General features: G+C 30.1%; 1 long non-coding RNA gene across 1 annotated transcript in view; it reads right to left on the bottom strand.

The window, feature by feature from the left end:
- Window positions 1–6,193: 6,193 nt before the first annotated feature.
- The window catches only part of LOC106682717 (uncharacterized), a 32,045-nt gene continuing 29,396 nt past the window's right edge, over window positions 6,194–8,842 (bottom strand). The window contains exon 3 of the long non-coding RNA XR_010843030.1: window positions 6,194–6,343. This is a non-coding gene — a long non-coding RNA (uncharacterized lncRNA). The remainder of the gene's footprint in view (window positions 6,344–8,842) is intronic.

Below are 8,842 nucleotides of genomic sequence, written 5' to 3'. Positions count from 1 at the left end.
CGCCTCGGAGGATTATAAGGGATTGTTATGGATGAAAGATTAAGAATTAATGGGTTAGGATGGTTAAGGAGTTTGGAATGAAAATACGCATATCTGTTTTGCGCCAAATCTGCAACGAATGGGAAATTAAGGTCTTTGTGGATGAGTTTATTTGTAACGTAATAAGGACCATCAAAGATTTTACGTAGGATTTTGGATTGTAAGGGGGGAGGAATTTGATGGTTTGGTAGAGCCCCACAGCTCAATTCCATATGTCCAAATGGGTCTGATTATTGTATTGTATACTAATTTTTTGTAGTGAATGGGAAGTTTAGAGCGTTTGTCAAGTAAGTGTTGTCCACAGAAATAGGAAAATTCTTAATTGTATTTTTATATTTACATTGAAATATACTACCATAATAATGATAATAATAATAAGAGCTGATTATTTATTTTTTATAATCGAACTTTATTTATTGATCTGCCACACCGTTGTGGGCAATAGGTAATAGTGATGAATGATCATATTCATACTAAATAAAACAAAATAAGAATGAAAAATAAATAAATAAATGAAAAAAGTACATATAAATAAATAAAATCTCTCTTAAAATATAAAAATACAAACAGAAGGATAAAGAAAATGAATATAATCAAACTATGCGCATGAAAAAATAAATGAATAATGATAAAAATAAAAGAATCTCTAGTCACATTTACACTCCTATATACAATATTTACACAATCGACCTGAGGATCCCTGAGCCCAATCTATCCCCCACGTGTGAGGGGTAGAGCAGAGCTAATAAGATCCCAGCGACCCCTCTCGCTGCAGGACTGGTAATGAGCCAGTGCGCTAAAGCCGCAAACACTCAACTGGAGTAGAGAACCTGACTATTGCCAGAACCCCAATTGTCCATTTTTATTTTACTATAAGTCTCTTGGCCACTGCCGTTTCAACATTCTAGGCGGATTATAGGGATGGATGGAACTGGATAAGGATTGAACTAAAGGATTAGGATGGTTAGAAAGTTTTATTTGGAATTTTGAGAATTTGGTTGGTTATTTATTATTTTTTAATAAAAAAAGTTTATTTTTCTGACGCTAACATTTTTCTGTTCCGGCTTTCTCGACATAGGAATAACAAGTATAAATTTTGTTACTGTAAAGAATGCAACAGTTAAAACAAAATATAACGAAGCAGTTATTGGATATAGGGATTAGGAGAAAAATCGGCATTTCTCGTTCGAATGGGATTAATCTATTTTTCTTTTTTTTTTTTCTCCTTTAGTTATTCATAAAATTCTTTATTATTTTGTATTTATACATTGTATATTATCGCTAACAACAAGAACTGTTGTATTTCATTCAAGATAAACAAAATTAAATGTACTTTATGCGAAGATTTTTTTGAAAATTCCGAATTTAAGCCCTGATAGTATATTTCAATGAGAATAAAACCTATCTTATATTAATTACCACTCAATGGCTTATTGGTTCACCGTTAAGAGCATTTTGAATAAAATAAAAAAAAGTGAAAAATCGATTCTGATTGGTTGATTTTAACGAAGACGTTTATATCACATCCCAGGCATATACTCTACCTTAAATATGTAATTTCAGTTTCGTACCATTTTGCATTTTTGGGCTAGGTTGATCATAAAGAAACAGATACAGACCATTTTGTAGGACCACTGAGGGTGTCTCAAAACATGCGTTTCCGTCGAAAACTGGAATTCAAAATATTCAACGATCGCAGTACTTTCCCCTACTATATATTCCATATATTTGGGAGTGGGTAGCTCAATGGCTCTGTGCTACTAACTCTCAGGACCCAGGTTCGAATCCCGACTGTGGCGATTAATTATTTTGTTTTAATATGGCCGTGAAGCGGGGTAATAATCTGGTGGTTGAGCGTGATTCTGACCAAATCACCGCCTAGCTCAACCGCTGGTCTAGTAACAGTACGTTCTTACAAAGTCCTGCACCCCTGACCATTCATGGGTTGTAGCGGTACAGATTTAGTTTTTTTTTTAATATTCCATACACACTTACGGACACACAGGCCATTTAGCAGGACAAAGTTTTTTGACTTAAGGGACCTCAAAATATGTATCTCTGTCGAATATTCGAAATCGAAAATTTTCACAAGCAATGTTTTCCCCTACTTTATATAATATATATATATATATATATGTAAGTAAAAGTAAAATATAATGTGTCAACAGGTTTCTGAACTCATAGAACTACTTTAAAACATAATTTGGACTTCGAAATAATAAAATAAAAACAGTAGATACTAATTAAAAACGTAATATAATTTATATTAACAAAAATTTAAAAAATAGATGTTATTTACAGATGGATATGAATAGTACAATGTGTTCATATCCATTTGTTAATAATGTTACATTATGCAAATATTATTGAGAAAATAAATTCTCGAGTAATATTAATTAAAGTTATAACCAAAATAATTTAAATTAGACATACTAAAAACAGTATTAAACTATTATCAATATGTAATATAAATACCACAGCAATCTTGATAACTCTTTTATAACCTAATCTGCTTGGAACTTAGAGGAAGGAGTATAATAGAGGGGGCAAGCTGGCAGAAAAAGTGAAGCTAAAAAGTTCGGCCTCATGTGCCTTTCAGAGGGTTCGCAGAGGAGTAGGAGAAGAGAAAAATCCAATTACTGGTTGCTTCTGATCCATTTTAGATTACAATGGTGAACATTCTTTCTGACCTCAACGTAAACCTTCCTTTAGCGGGCGTGGCCTGTTTGGCTTCCTTTTTGTACCGAAGGAAAGTAGGATTATACCACCCCCCCTGACTTTGAAGTTCGAGTCTGTGAATCTGCAAATCAAGTTTTTGTTTCTGAAAACGGCATAAAAGCCGAAGCGTACAATATGTTGTTTACAAATTAAAATTTGTGAAATATTCCTTTCATTTATAATATAATGAAATATCCACCTTTAAATTTAACCAATTTACCTTCACATATAAAGTTCGCGAATGATAATAGTTTAAATTACTATTTTATTTAATAGGTATTTAAAAAGGAATTAACACCTTAAAAAATATGTTGAACATTCAGAAGAGGCTGATCAAGGGAAATAAACAGCCCTCAACATCGTAGGGAAGAGGTTTAAGATAGCACTACAAATGTTGTAAGTGGACTTGTATTGTCTAAAAAAGGGACTAAAAAATATATGTATATTTACACTAGTTTTTGATATGGTTTAAAACATTTTTTTCAACGTGAAATCGATAATTAGTACTACTTTGAGGTTAACCATTGATATATTTCGAAACAATCTGGAAATGTTTCTCTGAAAAATAGTAATATTGAAGAAAATACATGAAACTTAAGAGAAAGGAGACAGAGTATTTCTAGCCTTCAATAAGAACAAAAAAAAAATATATACACGGAATGATCAAAGTAAATAATTGTTCAGAATGAAAATTAATAACAAGTGGAAAATAAAACTTATATATATAGGTAATTAAATATATAATTGAGATAACATAATTAAGGAAATAAAAATTTTAATGAGTTTTTACAACTTATTGGTGTTATTTTCTGACCGCACCCCCAACCATCTTCTCTTCATGAAGGTTAGATAAGGTTTATATATGAGTAGAATATCAATATTATTAATAGAACAATATTCATGTTCTTGAACTTTTATCCCAAGAACATTCGACACTTGTGTTTACTTGGTCTTTTATTGTTAGGTTGAATTCAACTCATTATATGTTCAGAAATTATTCTAAACCGTAAATTAAATTAAAATAAATAAACATAATACGAGAAATGTAGTACAAACATTAAATGAAATTTATTACAAACATTAAATGAAATTTAGTAAAATCATTAAACAAAAATCAAAATCGTGGAATTTTTCCCAAAATGAGTAAAACGTACACTTTAGTACAGCAAAAACCTCAAAACGTGCAATTTTGCAGAGAAACCCTGAAACGCGCAATATTGTGAGAGAGAGGAATGCTTTATTTAGCCATGCTGCCCAAATACATTGCTATAAAACACAGCATACCAATCAATCCAAGATTGGACATATATACACTACATAGTGTCGGATATATACAATTAGTAGTTGTCGGACATATATACATGATATAAGACCATTTTTTTTTCAATACACTAAATACAATATATTATAATTATTTTTTTCCTATTTAACAATTTTATTCCATTTGACAATTTTATTCCATTAATAAAATGGTGTTATTTGAATGTATTTTCCATCAGAATTTGCGTCGAGGTTTGGTTGAATTTTGAACCAGAAAAAATTCTTACAAAATAATTAAAGAAAATAATCTAGATACTTTTTCTGCATATAGATGAAAACAAATAAAAAATAAATTAATTAACTATTCATAGATTGTCATAAAATATTCCGATTAAAAACATTTATGTTTAATATAGCAATGTATATCGAATTTTAATACTGTAAATTCCACAAGGTTCTGCCAAAACAAAGAAGTTGAAAAGACAAGCTGAAATATTTCTGTTTACCCTACTCATTGCCGTTAGTTAACAGTAAACTATCAATGTAATTTTGGAATTTAGCAATCACAAGTAATTTTAAAAAGGTAATGTAAGAAGTAAAAAAGTCTGCTTCATACAAAAAGTATTTTCACTTAATACAGTATTTAACAAAAATACAATTTCTTTTAAAATAACGAAATTTCACAAAGCGATGGAACTTATTGGATTGAAATATATTGGATCTTTTTCGCTGGAAACTTAGTAACGATTTATTGTGGTTCAAAGAAGAAATATAACTCATTGGTCTAAACATAACTAAACGATAGAGTAAGCACTAAACCATCTAGAGGAAATACGCAATAAACCATGTGGTGATTCACAGATCATTTCTTACAGAGAAATACGGAAAACAAAGCAGATGGTTACAATGGTTTTGCTTTGTTTTTTCATTTTGCTTATTTCTTATTCATTGAACTACGGTAAATAATAATAATAATACTCAAAACTAGAATGATAAATTAAATCTTAGAGTATCACAGATAATAATACCTATACTTAAAAGCAATATTTCGATAGATTACTTCACAATAGTGCTGAGTACATGGAAACTAACTTTACCAAAAATACAATTAAAGGTCCACTCTATTGGGACAATTAATTTTGAAAAGACATAAACTAATTTTCCTAAAAGAGAGTAATAGTATTTTAATAAAATGTTGTATAATCACCATTCGAAAAGTTAGTTTCCATTTCTTCTGGAAGTTAGTTTAAATCATTTAGTTAATTTCATTTAATGTTTGTACTAAATATCTTGTACCATGTTTGCTAATAATTATTTATTTTAATTTCATTTTATTATTTTAATTTATAGCTTAAAATAACCAAACATTGAGGTAAGGCAATGTATTAATACATGAAGAGTCCAATTTAAGCTATTAACAAAAGAACAAGTACACACAAGTGATGAATGCTCTTGGAATAACCAGTGACTTGGGGTAACTATGAAAAAATCTCTAAAAATTAGATTTATTGTTTTAATTTGGATTATTAATTATTAAATTAATTTATAACCTTTCAATTAATTTTCCAAAAAGACAAAATCACTAAATTGTATTTTTCATAAAGTTAGACTCCATGTATTTAGCACTACTGTGGAGTAAGCCAATCAAATACTTATGTAAATTTCAAAACAAGATACTTTAGTTCACGGTATGTAAAAATGTGGCACTCTTACCTGAAAAATTTTGGAGAAGTTCTAAAGATCTACTCATTAATGTTTTAATTGAGAACTAGATACAAACACTGTATTTAGCTCATTTAGCTTTGATGAAGCCATGCGAAGGAGGGCGAAATGTGGGTTGTTAATTAACAGTTTTTTTGCTATTTTTGTACCTTTCCAGACCACCCGAACCATCTTTCTACAATCACAATTTGAAAAATTTATAATTACGTTTAATTAGAACATATCACACAATATTACAAAAGAAAAAAGTAAATAATGCAAAATAAAATAATTTTAAATATATATATATATCCTTATAAAGTATATTTGAGAAAGGTGTCCTCTTACATTTGAATAGAAATTCACGATGCCATCTAGTGGCAAAGATAAGAAGAAGGAGGCTTGGGTAGCCATCTTGGTTGTTTGTAGCTATATTGATCTGTATAGATGAAGAAAGATCTAGCACATTTTAAGGACATCTTCTATAAATGGACATGAGAGAGTAGAACTTTACCACACTCAGGCAAGAGAGGCGGTGACGGCGCCGATATGAGAAGAAAGGAACAGGAGAGAAACATTAACTGCCCCTGGGACCTACGCCCCAATCACCACGGCCGTCACGTTCCTAATGTACAGTCTAAGTATTATATGAAGATAAAGATACAAGAAAAAGTGATATTAAAATTAAGAAAAGGGAAAGATTAAAAAATAAATTACATAAGAACAAAATGATTATTTAAAATTATAGTTATGGAAAAAACTTATATGTTAGTAATTAAATATATAAATAAAATATAGTAAATGTATGTAAAAAAAAATTAATAAGAAAATGTGGCAAATATAAGATGTCGTAAACATAACTTAATAACCTGAGTAAGGAAGAAAGCATAAGAAAACAGTAGAGAAGGAGGTGGGTTTAAAGAGAATGATGAAAAAAAAATAATAAAACACGAAGAACATACCTACTTGATGCAGATCTCAAGTATAAGTGAAGTAGTGCGCGTATGACCTATTTTAGAGTTAAGTTTCAATCAAATCTTATAGGTTAACGAATTCGTTTTGTTGTGCAAAAAATATATGTTATTTTCTGCCTTCTCTTAAAATCTGAAAATAATTCAATTTTAACTTAGTACTGTACACAACATACAATGTCTTGGGAACGTGAACCAGTTCAGGAACACACCACCGGAATTTCATTTTAGAAAAAAAAAACCTTAACCTTTAGATGTCTCAGTAACCATTAGATGTACAAGTGACTCAAATTGAAGCAGTTTATAATTATTATATTCCAAGGTATTATAGTTTCCACGTTACTTTCCAAACATGTGTTGATTTTTCGTCATTTAGGTAAAAAAAACATTTTGCTTATCAATACCAGGAATTATTAGACGTACAGATGCCAATGAAAACTCAAATTGAAACTAGTTAAATGTCCCATAAAATAAACAATGATTATCTTTTTAGGTTTAGCACTTTACATGATATTTTACAAAATAAATTCACTAAATAATCATTTTTTCACTATTCAGAAAAAAAACCTACATTATTGAACAACTGTATCAGGAAAAATTTGACATATAGTCGTCTATAAGCACTCAAAAAAAAAAGGCTAAGTAAATCTCTTATAAAGAAGTGGTTCGTAATAATTATTCTCGTAAGGGTAGCACCTCTTCATGATCATTACTAAACATTGAATTTTCGTTATTCGGAAAAAAAAAAAAAATCTTCATGTATACAATGGGAGGTATGGGAAGCATTGAGCATTGAGGTATTGGGAGCGTACTATTTATTACGCTTTTTTCCTATAGTAAGTAGCTTCATGGATATGAAGAGAAATTTTAGATGTTTCTTGAATAAAAATTAACTTTTGAGGGCGCGCACATTAAATATTTTAATAACTAATGTTTAAGGACATTTACCGTGCCTATTTTTTAGTCAAGGTATTTTTAAAAAAATAATTTAGTTATTGTTATTTACAACTGTATAAAAATATAGATAAAACAAGTAAATTTGCTGTAGGTGATATAATGTCATGATACAAACACATGGAGAATCTACCCATTGATAGAACTCAAATAACATTTCTAGAGGAGAGGATCTCGAAGATCTTCTTTTTAAACGCCTAGAAGGACTATTAGGTAATGAAGGAAAAGCCAGGTTAGAAACAAATGGGTTTGGGTGGTTGGGAGTTTATCATGGAAGGATTGGTATCAGGTTCTGGCCAAATCGGCAACATATAGGACATTGAGGTCTTCCCTGATGGATGATTTGACTAAGTAAGGAGCATTAAGGATTTTACGAAGGATTTCGGACTGTAAGCATTGGATTCGGGAGGAATCCGATGGTCTAGTGGAGCCCTAAAGCTCAACTTCTTATGTCCAGATAGATCTTAATAGTTAAGGTTAAAATTAAGTTACAAGGAGAGCGACAATATATAACTTAAAGTAGATTTTTATAAACAATAGACATGGCTATTTCTTTTCGTTGACCATTAAATTAACAGAGGTTAAATAGACGATGGAGAAAGCACAAACAATAAAGGATTCCCATGAACAGACTCAAAAACAAGATAAAAAATGGGGCGTGAGCCTCAAATATGGAGCAATAGAACTAGTTGGAGCTAGAAACTGAGGATAATGTTGATAGCTCATAATTAATGCTAATTATTGCGAAAACCAATATATTGGGCTGCGGGCAACAAGGCAATTAGCCTAACGAGCAACTGCTCCTAGATTTCGTCACTGCATGGAAATAGTCCCTTGTAAAAAGGATTTAAAAACTAGGATAGCTGGAAGGAAAATATAGAAATACTTCATCTTTAGTACATTAAAATATTTTCAATAAACTATGTTTTTGATAGTTCCAATTGGCATATGCATAAACAAATCCCTCAATTTTCCAACAGAGGAATATGCGACGCATAATTATCCTTGATTAGGTGATGAAAAGAGATTGGGTTGCTATGGTAACCTTCTGAGAATGCAGAGAAAATAAAAAATAAAACATTTATTAGATCTCTATTAATGTTTATTTATTTGTTATTGACTTATTTGTTAATTTATTATTAACTTATTTATTAAAGCTATATTAACGTTAATACATACAATATAGCTAATTGTTTTCT

The sequence above is a fragment of the Halyomorpha halys genome, unplaced genomic scaffold (assembly GCF_000696795.3).
Source record: "Halyomorpha halys isolate HHAL.00 unplaced genomic scaffold, Hhal_1.1 Scaffold436.1, whole genome shotgun sequence".
Classification (NCBI taxonomy): domain Eukaryota; kingdom Metazoa; phylum Arthropoda; class Insecta; order Hemiptera; family Pentatomidae; genus Halyomorpha; species Halyomorpha halys.
The sequence above is the reverse complement of the archived record's forward strand: the minus strand, read 5'-3'. Positions and strand labels throughout refer to the sequence as shown.